An 18,596-nucleotide genomic window follows, 5' to 3' on the forward strand; every position below is an offset into this window, starting at 1 on the left:
TTGTGCTTTTTTGACATTTTTTTTTTTTTTATCTCCCTCTCCCCTTGCTAAGCAGCAAAAGTGTTTAAAAATTGTATTCGGAAACACAGAGAGATAAGGGAAGGCTAATAGTCGCGATCCGGTTCTTCAGGGAGGAGGTTCAAAAGGAAACGCGGCGGGGGGACGAAGAGGGGGGTGGGTGGAACTGTGTTTTGGCTTCTGTGCCAACTAAGAAGCGGGTTAGGCAAAGGCCTAGCCTTCTCCACATTCCTCTCCTCCTTGGGTCCTTCGTGCAGATGCCACAGCACCCAGTGGGCCCCTCGGAGACGAGCATCCAAGACTGAAGAAAGTCAGCGAGCTGGAACACAGGCGTCCCGTTTGGAAGTGTCCAAGGAGACCGCCCCAAGTGCGCCAGCCGCCTCTGGGAGACTTTCCTTCTGGCCGAGAGGGGGAGCCCCGCGTTCCCAGCCGGGAGCGACCCGGAGTCCCGAGCCTCGAGCCCCAGCCGCCAGCCCGCGCCAGTAACGGCTTCAGCCGATTAGCAAGAGGAGGGAGGGGGCCGCGAGCGCGTCGAGGGAGGGGACGGGAGCCGGAGGGTCCCGAGGCCAGCTCGCCGTTGACGCAGAGAAACTTTCCCTCTCGGCCACGGAGACGGCGCCCCGGCTGCGCCTGAGCGGAGATCGCCCGGCCCCGAGGACGCCCGCGGCTCTCCACGCCCCTGCCCGGAGCCTGACCCGACTGTATCCGTCCGGAAGGTACGGAGAGACCGCGGTTTCATCTGAGGGCTTCCCGGGTAGCCGCGCGTCCCGCCAGGTAGCAGACAGTCCCTTTGAAACTGACATCCCGAGAGGCGGCGGGCGGTGGTCAGCCGCGGCCGGGTGGCGGGGAAGGAAGGGGTAGCGCGGTGCTGCGTGCGGCCGCGGGGCAGGTTGCAAAAATTAGGACGGTTGAAAAGCTCAGGGAGTCGTTCAGCAAGAAGGGCGGCTGAGACCTGTTGACGACTGCCGTGGCAGTGCTGCCGGGAGGATGACGGAGAGCCTCCGAGGTCGGGGACGCCGCGGTCTCCCGACTCCTGGAGCCCTTTGTGGTAACTTTGGTCCCGGGGGGCCGGGCTCGGTGGGCAGGAGCTTGGCGGGACGCCGGCAGATCCGAACGGCGGAGAGTGTGTGGACCAGACGGGGCTGAGCAGGCGAGTCATCGCCGGGTCACCGCGAGGCGACCCAGGAGCGAAACTTCTTCCAGCGTAACCTCCCTTTTGTTGGCTCCGGCAGTGTGTGGGCATGGGGGTGGGGAGGCGCGAAGCTCCGAGGCCGGGCCGCCGATTCTTTAAAGCCCAGGGCTGGGAGGGCCCAAACTCAGGGGCGGCGCCCACACGGTTACCCTTTGACTGGGTGGGTCACGTAGTTCCTTCAGGCAGGCTCTACCTTAGAGCGGCGCGCGGCGCTGCGGGTTGATGAGACCCTGGGCTCTCAGTTCCCGCGCCGAGCTCGCTCTCCGGGGTTCACCACCTCGGGGGCTGGCTCCCTGCACGCATCAGGACCCAGCACAATCGGCTCTTCCCCGTGGCTCCGGGGGCCGCAGCTCAGAGTTCCCTGCGTGCGGGAGGGAACTCTGGGCAGGCTGGGTTTCTTGGAATGTGTTTACGATGTTGAATGGAACTTGAACAGGAAGCTGGAAGCCGCAGCTGGAACTAGCCTGCCAGGGTAGAGTAAGGGAGACGTAGCTGGTGTTGGGCTTGGCGGGTGCACTTAGTACCTTGGGCAAACCCCGAGTAAGTGCGGGATGTCAGTCAAGGTACCTCTTCCCGTGTCCTCAGTTTTCCCCAATTGCTCCAGCTTTACTTTCACTGGCAATCAAATTTACATGCACTCAGTCTGCAAGTTTGACAAAGAGTAATGCAACTAGGAAGGGTTTAATAAATTTATTTTGGGACTTTTTTTTTTTTTTTTAATCTTGCATCAGCACTAGAGAATAAAAGTTTTTGGAGAGTTTCCAGTTGTGACTCCCCGTGTTAATTTCTGGGACTACAAGGAGACCCTGATAGGGATGATTTTGTCTTTGATGCCAAATGGGTAATAAGTAGCTAAAAGGAGGGCAGTAATGAGATAGACTGAATGTGAGGAGGTAGGAAACTCAGACAAGGAGTTGGACATTTTTCAGATTTGCAAATCGCCTGCCTTTCTGCCATTCTTTCCCTCCTTCCCCGATATAAACAGGTAGCCTTGCTAGAAAACTCAACTGGGAGAGGGCAGTCGCTGGTGACTACAAGCCTTGCTGGAAACAGCAGACAGGCTAAGGTACTGCCCTACTGGATAATTAAAAGGTCTGCTTGAGCTGTCCAGGAGTGTTTTCCAAGTTTTCACGACTGACAAGGAAAGAAGAGAGGAAGCTGGCGGGCACCCAAACTAGACTGAGCTCAGTAGCCAGGCATAAAAGGGACTGGGGAAGTTGCAGGGGATGATTGGAAAGAAGCTGTTGGTTGTACTTGAGTTTAAACAAGGGGTTTCTTTTGCAGTGAGAACTTTTAGGTGACTAAGATCAGTCTTCCTGGCCAAAAAAAATAAAATAAACTAAGCATAGATTGCAGTGGGATGTGACAGAGAAGAGTGAAAGAAGTACTCTAGGAGGAAAGTCTGACCATTGCCCCTATCAGTGGTGCAGTGGAATAGCTGAGGATCTGATGCTTTTTGTGCTGATCATATTTTGGGGATACCCACATTTTGTTGCTATTTCTCTCCCCAACTTGGACCAGGCTTGCTGCAGCTTCAAGCCCTTGACCTTGATGTTCTTTGTTTTCATAGCCAGTAAGAACTGAAGACTTGGGTTTGGAGCAGATGTTTTTCCACCTAAATCAAATAATTCAATTAGGTATTCTCAAACTGCACAGAATTAGGCCAGGAAATTGAAGTGGAAAATGGGTCCAAATGTCTTCCTGTGTTTGTCAAAAGTGATCTCAATAATAGATCTTGCTCTTTCACCTGAAGGAGTGTGATCTCAGTATTCACACATTGGCCCAATTGGTAAGGCCCTGCTCCTTCCAAGTTTCAGATTAGCTGGGAACTGAAGAATCTTATTTGCAGTTAGGGCCTTTCTTTTTTGTGTTAAAATTGTTCATGTTTTCTATTCTTTTTTTTTTTTTTTTCCAGGAAGGTAGGTCTACTGTTGTGGGTTTGGGGTTGTTGAACAGTAAAACATGCTGATATGGCTTGTATTTCCACTGGGTTGGTGTGTTTGAGATTGTGGTTATCAGCCTACTCTCTGAGATTGACTTTATGAATCACCCTTGGCAAAGTGTTTTCCCTGTCTATGATTTCAGTTTTTCCAGTTGCAAAGTAAAGAAATTTCCTTTACATAGTTAGAAGCTTATAGTGAGCATTAAAGACATGAATTTATGTTAATATATTTTTAAGCATAAAGGTCATAGGGCTTCTGTCTTGGTTGATCCAGCTGAGATTTATAGGGATAGATTGGAAAATTTATATCTAAATTGCACATGTAATAGTGACATATCTGTGTTTAATTTATAAAAATTGCTAGCTTGCATTTTAATCATAGTTGTAGTTTAACTATAAGTTTTATTTTTAAAGAATACTGGCTGAGATTTCCTTATGGCAAAAGATGAGTCATTCTCTCAAACAGAAAAGGACAATCAGCAAATTCATTTACTTTTTATTTTGGTTTATATTTATACTCATGGACCAATTATTTTTTTAAGACCAGCTCAATTTTGCTATTATGAGAAATTACCAAACATATTTGCAGAATTTGGCTCCCTTCTTGGAAATAACACTTGAGAGACTGAGATACATTTATGATGTATAAACAAACTTTCTTTTCCCAATAGCCACAATAGTTTCCTTAAAAAATTAGAGGGTAGATTTAGGAGCCATTCATTGATTCAACCAATATTTGTTGTATAGTTTTTATGTCTGAGGAAACATCAGGCTTGAATCAAATCCCAGCCCTGAACTTCTCAGCATTGTGATTTGTGAAGGTTATTTTACTTCTTGAACATTTTACCAGCATATAATGTATTATCTATATTGCTGTCCATAATGTATGGACTTTTAAACTATTGATACATGTATAATAATTGTGAGATATTTAATTTTTAGTTTGATATATCAATTAGTAAAACAGGCTACTTATTTTTATAATTGAGTGTATTCTTGGATGTGTAAAAATTATTTTCCAGGTGAACAGGTCCTTGTATTAGAGAAATAAAACAGAATAAATTGGGTAAAGGATAAGATCTATTGGTAAAATACTTAATCATAACTTTTATTTTTAGACTTAGTGCTCTGCAGTGCTCCTTGCTTCGGTAGTGTCTGACTCTTTCTGACCCTATGGACTGTAGCCTGCCAGGCTCCTCTGCTCATGGGATTTTTTCCACAGCAAGAATACTGGAATGGATTGTTATGCCCTCCTCTAGAGGATCTTCCCAACCTAGGGATAGAACATGTGTCTCCTACGTTGCAGGTAGATTCTTTACCACTCGGCCACTGAGGAAACCTTATCATTAAAAGTGAATCTGTAAAACGTGGGATTATAAGGACAATTTTAGTTGAATTTACGGTCATATTAACACAGCAGATACTTTTCTTGAATAATCACAGGATGAGTGACTGTTCAAGGATATGATAGGGTAATTTTAATGTAAAATATCCAGTTTTGCTTTTGATTTTAAAGTCTTAAAAATCTTATTCACCATTGCTGAATATAAGATAATTTAAAATTTAAATTCTACTTAGCACAGTACTTTGTGGTTCATTCTGAAAAACTGAAATTTGTTTTCTATAATCTTTGAAGAACAAAAAAAGTTATTTTATTCAAATATAATAGTGAATTCAAAAGTCGTTACAGGTCCTGACTGCTGTGAGCCCTGGTCTCTAAACGCATTAGAAGCTGGTAGATCTAATAGTATTTGTCTTAATGGATTTAGAGTTCAGGAAACTTAAGCTTATTCCTATGGGAGCTGAAACATATTCAAATTCAGAGAGGAAAAATAGTTTAAACTTTGAGCAGAGAAATTGCTTTGCTTCTAGTGAGGATGTGAAATTGAAATCAACCTTTTATTTTTAAAGATAATGTTTCTAAGTCATTATTCCAGAGTTAGGCTTAGAAAACAGTTCTTATACTCTTTTTAGGTTCTGTGATTTGCTAGTTTTGTGTTTGTTTTATTTTAAGAAAGTGTTTCCAACCACTCTAATGATGCATATAGTGCATGATTGTTTTTTCTCAGAAGACAGTTCATTGACTCAAATATTGTGCAGGAGAATAAATGCAAATTTCCTGTTTACTGTTAAAGTGGTATAGTTATGGTAAATTTGGAATAAGTTTCATCATTCAATATTGTATACTTAAGGATAGTTTTGGAAAGATTGCTCTAATTTTCTCTCTCAATATGAATGAGTGAATTAATTTATGTAACAATTGTGATTGCAAATATTAATGTAAATTTTTAAAAGAGTTTCAAATAACATTGTATATATTTTCAGAGTTTACCTATGAGATAATATCTAGATAGTAATAGCTGTCTTTATTTCATGTTTGTTTCTTGCTATTAGCCTTATATAAATATACCTACATATAATCCTTATCACATGCCTTCTGAAGAGGAGATTCAGATTATACACTAGAAACTTCCAAGACTTGGATATCCCTCCTCCACATATATGCTTATACGGATATGTATATATATGTACATAGAATTATAGACCAGATGTATTCTTTGATGTTTCTCTGTTTGTGCTAGGTATATTTTTCATGGGAGAAAACGATTTCAACTAACTGATATTTCTGAATTCATTTTATCCATTAATTTAAAATCTTTTCCAGATAAATCTAACTAAAGATACTTGATTTTTTGCCCCAAATTTTAATGGGGTTTTCAGGCTTTTATTTATACCCATAAAGGTTAAGAAAATTAGTGGGAAAGATCTGGTATCCTCATTCTTGGTTAATGGCTCTGATGGTGACATAATCATCAAAGTCTTTTCTACTTTTCTTTAGAATACAGGCAAACGCCCAGTTAACCACTGTCAGAAGGTAAATGCACTTCTTGAAAGATTACTACCACTGCTAAATTTATAGGGTTCTGTGAAGTGAGAATTGTGTGTAAATGTAGTGTTTTCCTTGTATTGTATAGCTTTTTGTTTTGATTATCTGATGTTATAGTTGACCTGAAGTTTCCCTGAAACTTCAACCACGTGTCCTCAAAGAATTTCAGGGACCTTAAAGTTTGACGGATCTATTAACCAAGAGCAGATTGAATGATTTGGGTTCAGTCTTTAATCCATTCTCTTGTAGAAGTGATGATAGCCATTTAAATGACCAAAACACATTTAGCTGAGAGGTTTGGTAGAAGAAAATATAGAGCACAAGTAACCTACTAAAGGAATCATTCAGGACTGGATATATAACCTTTTAAAATAGTTATGTAATGTTTCATCAAATGATAACTTAGCTCTATTTCTCACTTTGTATTCGAATGAAGAAAGAGTGTGTTTAGACACCATTTTAGCTGAAAAGCAGACAGAACCATCTGTGCTGTGGTAGCAGATCTCCAGTTTGGGTAATTAAAAGTTAATATATCAATATAGTAAAAATGAGTATACATCCAAAGCAATCTATATATTCAATGCAATCCCTGTCAAGCTACAAATGGTATTTTTCAGAGAGTTAGAACAAATAATTTCACAGTTTGTATGGAAATACAAAAAACCTTGAATAGCCAAAACAATCTTGACAAAGAAGAATGGAACTGGAGGATTAACCTGCCTGATTTCAGGCTATACTACAAGCAATAGTCATCAAGACAGTATGGTACTGGCACAAAGACAGAAATATAGATCAATGGAACAGAATAGAAAGTCCAGAGATAAATCCATGTACCTATGGACACCTTATCTTTGACAAAGGAGGCAAGAATATACAATGGAGAAAAGACAATCTTTAACAAGTGGTGCTGGGAAAACTGGTCAACCACTTGTAAAAGAATGAAACTAAAACATTTTCTAACACCATACACAAAAATAAACTCAAAATGAATTAAAGATCTAAATGTAAGACCAGAAACTATAAAACTCCTAGAGGAGAACATAGGTAAAACACTCTCTGACATAAATCATAGCAGGATTCTCTATGACCCACCTCCTACAGTAATGGAAATAAAAGCAAAAATAAACAAATGGGACCTAATTAAAATTAAAAGCTTTTGCACAATGAAAAAAACTATAAGCAAGGTGAAAAGACAGCCTTCAGAATAGGAGAAGATAATAACAAATGAAGCAACTGACAAAGAATTAATCTCAAAAATATACAAGCAACTCCTGCAGCTCAATCCAGAAAAATAAGTGAAGCAAACAAAAAATGGGCCAAAGAACTAAACACACATTTCTCTAAAGAAGTCATACAAATGGCTAACAAACACATGAAAAGATGCTCAACATCACTCATTATCAGACAAATGCAAATCAAAATCATGATGAGGTATCATCTTATGCAGGTCAGAATGGCTGCTATCCAAAAGTCTATAAACAAATGCTGTAGACAGTGTGAAAAAAAAGAAACCCTCTTACACTGTTGGTGGGAATGCAAACTAGCACAGCCACTATGGAGAACAGTGTGGAGATTCCTTTAAAAACTGGAAATAGAACTGCCATATGACCCAGCAATCCAACTGCTGGGCATACACAATGAGGAAACCAGAACTGAAAGAGACACATGTACCCCAGTGTTCATCGCAGCACTGTTTATAATAGCCAGGACACGGAAGCAACCTAGATTCCATCAGCAGATGAATGAATAAGAAAGCTGTGGTACATATACACAATGGAATATTATTCGGCTATTAATAAGAATATATTTGAATCAGTTCTAATGAGGTGGATGAAACTGGAGCCTATTATACAGAGCGAAGTAAGTCAGAAAGAAAAAAAACAATACAGTGTATTAATGCATATATGTGGAATTTAGAAAGATGGTGACAATGACCCTATAAGCAAGAGAGCAAAAGAGACACAGATGTAAAGAACAGACTTTTGGACTCTGTGGGAGAAGGAGAGGGTGGGATGATTTGAGAGAATAGCATTGAGACATGTATATTATCATATGTGAAATAGGTCACCAGTCCAGGTTCAATGCATGAGGCAGGGTGCTCAGGGCTGGTGCACTGGGATGACCCTGAGGGATGGGATGGGGAGAGAGGTGGTAGGGGGGTTCAGAATGGGGAACACATGTACACTCATGGCTGATTCATGTCAATGTATGGCAAAAACCACCACAATATTGTAAAGTAATTAGCCTTCAGTTATTAAAAAAAAAAAAAGGTTGATATAACAGAATGAACTTGATTTTAGCCTCTTGGTTTCTCCTATAGCTATTTACAACCAACAAGAGTACCAGTAAAATTATAACAGCAAATAGGTTAATTTACCCAGATCTCCATTTGGGTGAGTTAAAACACAGCTTGGTATGTCTGATAGGAGTTTTATTTAATAAGACAGAATACTTTGTAAAGTGTTTTTAAAGTCACTGTGTGTGGTATTCTCATAATCTCTTTAATTTTTGTCTGCCTTTGAAGAACTCCAGAAAAATACAGAATTTTGTCTGATGTAGAACTTTCCTACTACTTCCTTGAGGATGTGCATTATTATAATTGTAAAAATGTCCTTAAATGTTGATCATTGCTGGTAGTACACATAAATGCAGAGGAAGTTGGCTTATTGTAAAGAACAATTGTATAAATGAGTTAATTTCAAAGCAATTTATCTATGCTGGCATATAGTAATTGAGTAAGAAGCTGCTTATGCAGTGTAGTTTAGCAAAATACGATTTGAGAGAATTGTTAAGAGTAACATTTGAGTAAATGAATTGTATTCAAAATTACCTAAATGCCATCTCAAATGGCAAAAGTCTACTGAAATTTCATATCTACAAAGTCGCAATGCTTTATAATAAGAGTAGATATTTTTTTCAAGTGCTGTGAACTATTATTTCTGTTTTAATACATCATTGTGACTCTGGATATCTAGGAGAAAGACTTTAAAATTCTTAATGGCAAAAAATTAAGATTTATTATTTTGCCAACATTGTCTTTAATTAGTTTTAAAAGAAGAACTACTACTAAGTTTATAAGATCTGAATTATCATAGGCTTAATTGCTTAAATTAGGTCGACTAGGACATTTATAATTAATTTGGAAAAATGAAATTTCCTCGAGTTGTGCAGATGAGGCCTTGAAAAACAATGTTATAATAAATCTTTATTTTGGGAGGTTCCCAAATCACTGCAGATGGTGACTGCAGCCATCAAATTAAAAGACACTTGCTCCTTGGAAGAAAAGCTATGACCAACCTAGACAGCATATTAAAAAGCAGAGACATTTCTTTGCCCACAAGGGTCTATATAGTCAAAGCTATGTTTTTCCAGTAGTCACGTATGGATGTGAGAATTGGACCATAAAGAAGGCTAAACACTGAAGAATTGATCCTTTGGAGAAGACTCTTGAGAATCCCTTGGGCTGCAAGGAGATCAAACCAATCAATCCTAAAAGAAATCAATTCTGAATATTTTTTGGAAGTACTGGTGCTGAAGCTGAAGCTCCAATACTTTGGTCACCTGATGTGAAGAGCCAATGCATTAAAAAGACTCATTCCTTGATGCTGGGAAAGAATGAAGCCAGGAGGAGAAGGGGGATGACAGAGGATGAAATGGCTGGTTGGTATCACTGACTCAATGGATGTGAGTTTAAGCAAGCTCTGGAGATGGTGAAGGATAGGGCGTGGTGAAGCCTGGCGTGCTGCAGTCCATGGGGTCACAAAGAGTCAGACATGACTGAGTGACTGAAACAAAAAGAAATCTTTAGGACTTCCTTATTCGATGAGATACTGACTTTCTCTTAAATCTTCATAGAAATTTGCAATTTTTTCCCACTCCCTTCTCGTTTTGAAAAATGTAACTAGGTTTAAATTATAAGTTGACCAATAAAAGTATTTTTGTACAATCTTGTTGAATTTAATGTGTTGATCACTAGTTTTTCTTGGCAGTTATGTTCTTTTAGTAGTAGGTGATAGAGACCTATATCCAATTAAATAGACTTAAATAGAACTTGCTATTTCCATATAATTCTGTGTTACAGTGGAGAAAATGTTGAAGAAGTAGGGAGTGGAGATTATCCATCAGCATGAGGGAAAGCAGTGTCCGTAAAGAAAGTATGGAGGTGATTCCTGTGCAAAGGATGAAGATGAGTTAGCGAGGAATGAATAAGGACAATTCAAGACAGTAAATATGAGGCCTAGAACCATGTGAATGGATTAACAGAGCAAACAGTCTCAGAACTTTGGAGATGTTTCTCCTTTTTCTCTTCATGTTGATGACCATAATCGTTAGTAATTGCATATGGGAGTTTAAGAACTTTGGGGCGGGGGGGAAACACCCTGCTAACTTTTTTTATTTCTCCAGGTCTAACTAACATGTAATTGGAGTTATAAAGAGTTGAATGTGTGCTCCATTTCACACTCTGGGGCCAGGGGTGGGGTGGGGTACAATGGGGTGGGGTGGGGTGTTACATGGACTTGGATATAAAACAATAGCATTATTACTCTAATGAATATATCACTAAGATTTAGGATACATTTCAGTTTTGAAGTCAGGGAATCACACACACAAACCGTCTTAGTGAAAGTTGCTTAGTCGTTCTGACTCTTTGCAGCCCCATGGACTATATAGTCCATGGAATTCTCCAGGCCAGAATACTGGAGTGGGTAGTCTGTCCCTTCTCCAGGGGATTTTCCCAACCCAGTGTTCGAACCCAGGTCTCCCACGTAGTAGGCAGATTCTTTACCAGCTGAACCATAAGGGAAGCCCACAAATAGTCTTAGCTACCTGTAAATTTCTAGAAGTTGCACATATTTATTGTCATGTCTCATTACTCTGCACATTTTTGAAATATTTTTATGTTTATGACTAGCTTAAAATTATAATAATAATTACACCCTCTCCTAGTTATTATTTTTATATATGGATATATCTATAGACATGTAGCTATATGTAAAAATGTTTTTAATATAATTTAATTACTATACTATAATAAATCTGTTCTTTTACATAGTTTATATTTTGTTTTGTATATTTAAATAGAGTTTTTGAAAAGAAGTCCATAGACTTTATTAGATTGCTAATTGGATTAATGACACAATAAATGTTAAGAACCTCTAGAAACCTATACTGTTTTCTTAAGAACTGCCAGCAGAAGGCAATGGCACCCCACTCCAGTACTCTTGCTTGGAAAATCCCATGGATGGAGGAGCCTGGTAGGCTGCAGTCCATGGGGTCGCTGAGAGTTGGACACGACTCAGTGACTTCACTTTCACTTTTCACTTTCATGCATTGGAGAAGGAAATGGCAACCCACTCCAGTGTTCTTGCCTGGAGAATCCCAGGGATGGCGGAGCCTGGTGGGCTGCCGTCTATGGGGTCGCACAGAGTCGGACACGACTGAAACAACTTAGCAGCAGCAGCAGCCAGTGGGTTTAGCTGTCATTTAATGAGAGAAAAAGAAATGGAAGTTACTTACCTCAGTTTTGGGCTTCCCAGGTGGCTCTATTGGTAAAGAACTCACCTGCCAATACAGGAGACATAAGAGATGTGCATTCATTTCCTGGCTTGGGAGGATCCCTGGAGTAGGGCATGACAACCCACTCCAGTATTCTTGCCAGGAGAATCCCACGGACAGAAGACCCTGGTGGGCTACAGTCCATAGGATTGCAAAGAGTTGGACACAACTGAAGTGACTTAGCACTCATGCATGCAACTCAGTTTTATCTGATGGTGTGTAGATGTACAGTGGTGTCCTAAATTGTTTTTGAAAGTTACTATCTGACAAATAGTGCATATTTTGCAGGTAATTTGCTTTATTCAAGAAGCATGTGTGCAGTTTTTGGTTATCTTACTTAGAGACACAGTTCAAAGAGGCATTTCATTTTATTTTAGAATATGTATATTAAAAAACAGATTTAGCTTTCTCACATTATAGCATTAACTACTTTTGGAAGGATTTGGCTGAGAATTTTGTCTTGTACGGATTTATTTTTCATACATAAATGTGTTGTCTCCTCAGGTTCCTCTTAAATTGCAGGAGAGAGTAAATATGTTTTGCAAGAGAGAATAGATATGTGAAACAGATTTTTGTATCTACCGTTTAGTAAGAAATAACCATGCTACTTTGTTGATTTCCTGTGAATACTAAGGAAAAAATAATTTGTGTACATATGGAAACTTGATTTTTGTCTATGCATCACTGAGTTACTTAAATTTGTATATTTGGTTATATGATGTGCATTTGTCATGACCATTATTGATGAGAAATTTAATGCATGCCAAGAATTTTGGAAAATAAGAATACATAATACATAAAAGTATAGCCAATTATGGTGTTATGAGGAGATATATAATTAAAACATCAATGATGTAATTTATTTCTGTATTTTCCCTTTCTTCTTTTTGTTTGGCTTGACAATTCTTTTTAAAATTAGTTTCCTGTTTTACTAATATTTGACTTAATTGAAACTGTTGACTCAATTTTATTTTTTTGGAATATATGTCAAAAGAAATTTCTTTAACGTTATTAATTTGACATAATACTGTGTAGGGCTTCACATTTATAAATTAGTCTAATTTTTGTTGATCTGGACCACCTTAACATTCCAAGGGATGGGTGCAAGGTAATAATTCTGTACTTGAAAATTGACAGTAGCTTCAAGATCACAATGAATGAAAATTATCTTTGTTTTTTTCTTGTGTTTGGCTTCACTTTGTCTTCTCTAATGATAAGCATCAAACATCATTGGCACTTATTTGTATACCTTCCCTGTTGGATTTCCTTGTTCTGTCTGAATGACACTGAATAACTTAAGTCAGGTGTGATTTTCTATGTCCACATGCTCAGTCATGTCCAACTCTTTGCACCCCGAGAATACCAGAGTGTGTTGCCGTTTCCTCTTCCAGTGGATCTTTCTGACCTAAGGATAGAATCCCTGTCTCTTGCGTTTCCTGCATTGGTAGGTGGATTGTTTACCACTAGTGCCATCTGGGAAGTGCTACCTGAAGTTACTTCTCTTTTCCGTTTCATGCATATCAATTCATAAGAAACATATTTCGCTTTTAAGAGTCACATCACAGTCCTTGTTATTTGTTGTTTATTCAAGTGATTTCTTTATTCCTCTTTGTCCATAGAACTCTGGTGTTATTCAGATGTCCACTACTCCTCACACAACTCAGGGTAATCTCGGATGGCCTCAGCCTGCAGTGGCTTGAAGCAGAGTTTTGGTTCCCAGCCAGAGATTGATGTTGAGTTGTGTCAGTGAAAGCACTGAATCCTTGCCAGTAGACTACTGGTCATTGACAAGGCCCTGGCCCTTCAGCTTTGCAGAAAAGAATTCTCACAAAGATGAAAACTAGTGAAACAAGTAAAAGTGTTTATTAGGAGAAAAAAGAATACAGTATACGTGGATAGACACATGGGCAGATTCAGGGAGAGAACCATGCCCTTGTGATAGTTTAAATCACTTACATGGGGCATTTCTTCTGGGCTTCTTTTGGTCAATCATTTTGGGTTCCCTGGTTCTGAGCCCATATTTGGTACATATTAGAACTCCTCTTGTGTGCATGCTCATCTCTTAGCTAGATGGATTCCACTGAAAAGGTCTATGGGTACCTAGACATCCCTTACCTTTTGACCTCCAAGAAACTTTTCAGTTGGGAAGGTCTCCTTAACTTAGACAATGAGGAATATATGGTCTCTTATCTTTTATCTGGGCAGGACACAGCCTCCCCTATCTTCATTTTGGAGTATTGGTCCACATGGAATGAACTCCAGCTGCTTGGCATTGCTTCCAGGGGAAAGCAATTAATTTTCTAATAAAAGTGAAATTTGGATTAGGCTGCCCTAATAGAGTGTTTCTGTTCCCCTTGCCAGTGAGTGATTGTGAAGGGGGCACTTGTTCCTTGTCCCAGACAGAATCAACTGTATGAAATAACAGAACGGGAGGGAGGTAGAGGAGACATTGGATGAGGTGGCACATCTCAGCTCCTGATATTTGTCCTGTTCTGGAATAGATGCTTGAAATTGCAATGGGAGATCATCTTTTGTCCACGAGGAGATCTAGCTTGAGGACAAAATGAATGAATCCATGATGAAAAGAATAAATACTTGATGGCATTGTTGGGTGCCTGAACCAACCTACTGTATTTCTGGATTTACTGTCATGTAAGAGAAGGAATTTATTTTTCAAACCAATTTGAACTAGACCTTTCAGTTTCTTAAATGAGAAAATATCTTAATTAGAATAGTTATTAAGTGGTACTTCATTTGAAATAAACATTTTAGAGAAAACAATTATTAATTAAAGAAAATTTATAGACTACTTGGATTTTCTAAACTTTGGGTGTAATTAGTGCCGTTACTCTATACAGATATTTTATTACTCAATTCACCAAATTCTATTATGTTTTTAATACAGTAATTGTATTAACCATCTTAACTAAAGTTATTCTGGGATGAATGTATTCTACATATAAATCAGAATCATTATTCAATAAAGATAAATGACTTGAAATACAAATTCAAAATCTAATCCATAAGATCACATTACTGTTTATTTGGTTGTTTGGTGTCTTAATTGCATTGGAAACATTCAATATACCTTAGGGAACATTCAAGGAATCTTAGTGCCTTGTTTGAGTAGTTTCAAGCTTGGAGTTTTGATAAATCTAATGTATTAAATATAAAAGATAAAACCAATGGGAATGAAATGAAGAAAATTGTGTAGTGCAGATCCATTCATAGAGGTAAACATTGCAGACATATAATATTCTTTTTTGTCAGAGCTAGTGTTATAAAGCTTTGGTTCACTAGAACCATAAGCAGTTTACTTTCTGCCACTCTGTTCTTAAGTTAGATTTTTTTTGTGATTTAAATTTACCATTTACATATTGTTTTTTTTGTGTGTGTAACTAGTTGTGTCAAAGTATGGAGATATAGCTGGGTCTTTGTCTTCTTGCTCTAAAGGTGATAGGAATTACCCAAAGCAGAGAGTTGACAAAAGCAAGAGTGAGATATATTTCAGAGTATTATTGTTGTCCTTATGAGAAATGGTTAACCAGTAGCTTAACAGGAGGAGGTGGAGGCAAGCAAAACCAGGAATAATCTAAAAGGCTCAGAATAGGAAAATGTTAACAGTGGGCAGATTTGTTGGAAATGAGGAAGTGTGAGAAACAGAAAGCTAAAGATTGTATTGCTGGAGGAGACGAATAAGAGTAGTGGTGGGATTGCCAAGAAAGAACAAGGCTATTGTATTAGAGCTGTGTTAGTGCGGATGTTCAAATTATGGAGATTGGGTTGGAGGGAAATGGACAACCAGTAATTTGAATACTAAAGAAAATTGAGAGACCTTAGAAGAAGTTACTGTTGGAGACATCCAAAGTAAAAAGACCTCCTACATTACTGTGATTGAGATGTGCATATTAGTTTTTTGCATAAAAATGCAGGAAACATACTTGAAATACTTCGTCTATGAAATCATGACCTTCTTTCAAAATTGGGCAAGAGAACTAGAGAATACAAAGTGCTTCAGTTCTCAGAGGATTATTGTCCTTTTAGAAGTTGTCCAGGGATTGTTCTGGGGTATCCCTTTGACCAGAATCAGAGTGCCCTCTGGTGACCTTTTCCTGATTTAAAAGGGAGCCACATTCTCCTGGATTGTTGAATGTGAATAGATACTTCTTAGTCGGGGCTTACCTGGTGGCTCAAGCAGTAAAGCCTCTGCCTGCAATGCGGGAGACCTACTTGGATCCCTGGGTCAGGAAGATCTCCTGGAGAAGGAAATGGCAACCCACTCCAAAACTCTTGCGTGGAAAATTCCATGAATGGAGGAACCTGGTGGGCTACAGTCCATGGGGTTGCAAAGAGTCGGACACGACTGAGCCACTCCACTTTCGCTTTCACTTTATGGAAACTATTGTAAAGGGACTCTGCTTCTCTACTTTGGGAATTTTAGTAGAAAATATAAATTGGCTCACAGCAGATATACAATGAGGAAGGGGATAAGTATTCAGATAATTCAAATTCCAATTCTCACTAGTTCTAAAATAATAAAATACAGTGAGAATAGTTGTCTCCACCCCCCACCCCCTTCCCCTCCCCATCATTGTCTCTCTCTATTAGGATCTTCATGGCTCGTGAACTCTTCTCAACCTGGTTTCTTATACCTGCAAATCCACATCAAAGATGATTTTTTGAATGCGAGACATAACAAGCATATGACAGGGTTCAGGACACACTACCTCAAAATATAGCACCTTAACATATTAATGTTTCAACCTGAAGGAATTTGAGAAATGGCATGTGAGGGAAGGACTTTCTGACCTGCTCCTGAACCAGATCATAAAATCCTGTGAGAGGTGCCCTGTCTGTCCTAGGAGGAAAGGAACATCCTTAGCTCTGAAAACAAAGGGGCAGAGAGAGGAATCTGAATGATCTTGCCAAGTTTCCCCTGGTTTTCTATACCTAGCTTATTCTCTGTATTCTATCATATCTTTGCAAGATCTGTAAGTTTTCTTCAAACCTAGCACAAAAAACGTTCTGGTTTAATCATTCTTTGGGTCTTCATTTCTTTATCAAAGCTACCATGTCACTCAAAACTTAAATATGTTGGTATGCTATTCTCTTGTCATCTGTTTCTTCTTACTGTGAGTCTCAGTTGAGGGTAGAGCAAAAAAAATATTTTTTCTTCCTTACAAATAAGCATTTACAGAGTGTTCACTATGTCCTAGGCATTATGCTGTTTCTTTTATGATTTGTAAATGATTAAGAAACTTGTTTTAAGTTTCCAGAGCTGGCAAACAGTGCACTAGGGAGGATCGTAGGGTTGGAAATAGTGCATCTTAAGGACTCTACGAGTTGCAGAAATGTGCAGTAGAGTGGTGAGAGTCCCCCTGAGGGATATGGCAGCTTTGGTAGTTTTTACCGGTGAGAGTTCGATGTCTTTGGATAACCTGATTACGTAGATTCCTAGTTGATGCTTTTGTTGTTCAGTAGCTAAGTCATCTCTGACTGTTTCCTGCCCCAAGGACTGTAGCATACCAGGTTTCCCTGTCCTTCATTATTTCCCAGTGTTTGCTCAAACTCATGTCCATTGAGTCGGTGATGCCATCCAACCATCTCATCCTCTGTCACCCCTTTCTCCTCCTGCCCTCAATCTTTCCCAGCATCAGGGTCTTTTCCAATGAGTCAGCTCTTCACATCAGGTGGCCAAAGTGTTGGAGCTTCAGCTTCCTCATCAGTCCTTGCAAAGAATATTAAAGGTTGATTTCCTTTAGGATTGACGGGTTTGATCTCCTTGCTGTCCAAGGGACTCTCAGGAGTCTTCTCTAGCACCACAGTTTGAAAGCATTCTTCAGTGCTCAGCCTTCCTTATAGTCCAACTCTCTCATGAATACATGACTACTGGGAAAAACATAGCTTTGATATATATGTCAGCAAAGTGGTGTCCCTGCTTTTTAATACATTGTCTAGGTTTGTCATAGCTTTTCTTCCAAGGAGCAAGCATTTTTTAATACCATGGCTGCAGTCACCATCCAGAGTGATTTTGAATCCAAGAAAATAAAATCTGCCACTGTTTCCATTTTTTCCCTCATCTATTTGCCATGAAGTGATGATAGGACCAGGTGTCATGATCTTTGTTTTTGAATGTTGAGTTTTAAGCCAACTTTTTCACTCTCTTCTTTCACCCTCATCAAGGAGCTCTTTAGTTCCTCTTTGATTTCTGCCATTAGGGTAGTATCATCTGCATATCTGAGATTATTGATATTTCTCCCAGCAGTCTTGATTCCAGCTTGTGATTCATCCAGCCCAGCTTTGCATATGATGTACTCTGCATATAAGTTAAATAAGCAGGGTGACAATATATAGCCTGGAGATACTCCTTTCCCAATGTGGAACCAGTCCATTGTTCCATGTCCAGTTCTAACTGTTGCTTCTTGACCTGGATACAGGTTTCTTAGGAGACAGGAAGGTGGTCTGATATTTCCCCCTCTTTAAGAATTTCCCATCTGTTTAAAGAATTTTCCAGTTTGTTGTGATTCACAGTCAAAGACTTTAGGATGGTCAGTGAAGCAGAAGTAGATGTTTTTTCTGGAATTCTCTTGCTTTTTCGATGATCCAGCAGATGTTGGCAACTTAATCTCTGGTTCCTCTGCCTTTTCTAAATCCAGCTTGTACATCTGGAAATTCTCGGTTCATGTACTATTGAAGCTTAGCGTGAAGGAGTTTGCACGTTACTTTGCTAGCATGTGAAATGAGTGCTATTGTGCAGTAGTTTGAACATTCTTGGGCATTGCCCCTTTTTGGGATTGAAATGAGAACTGATACTGATGCTTAACTCCTCCTAGATGTACATGCAAAACAGAAAAAGAAATCCAAACACAGCACCAAAGATAGTTATCAAACCCCATTAGCTTAAAGCAGTGTGTAATTTGAACTGAGATATATATTCTCCTTTTAGAATTAAAAGACTATATATAAAAATGAAATATGGTGGAAGAAAATTTGTAATATAA

General features: G+C 39.3%; 1 protein-coding gene across 4 annotated transcripts in view; it reads left to right on the top strand.

Annotated features, from left to right (window-relative positions):
* The first annotated feature begins 219 nt into the window (after nucleotides 1-219).
* Nucleotides 220-18,596, top strand: part of GULP1 (GULP PTB domain containing engulfment adaptor 1) — a 334,314-nt gene continuing 315,937 nt past the window's right edge. For 2 of the 4 annotated variants that reach the window (XM_040227781.1, XM_040227782.1), the window contains exon 1: nucleotides 229-734. The gene's annotated coding sequence lies outside the window, so the exon portion shown is untranslated. Of the gene's footprint in view, nucleotides 735-18,596 lie in introns of all 4 variants that reach the window. The other 2 variants (XM_040227780.1, XM_040227779.1) reach the window with 2 other exon arrangements.

The sequence above is a fragment of the Oryx dammah genome, unplaced genomic scaffold, assembly GCF_014754425.2.
Source record: "Oryx dammah isolate SB20612 unplaced genomic scaffold, SCBI_Odam_1.1 HiC_scaffold_27, whole genome shotgun sequence".
NCBI classification, from domain to species: domain Eukaryota; kingdom Metazoa; phylum Chordata; class Mammalia; order Artiodactyla; family Bovidae; genus Oryx; species Oryx dammah.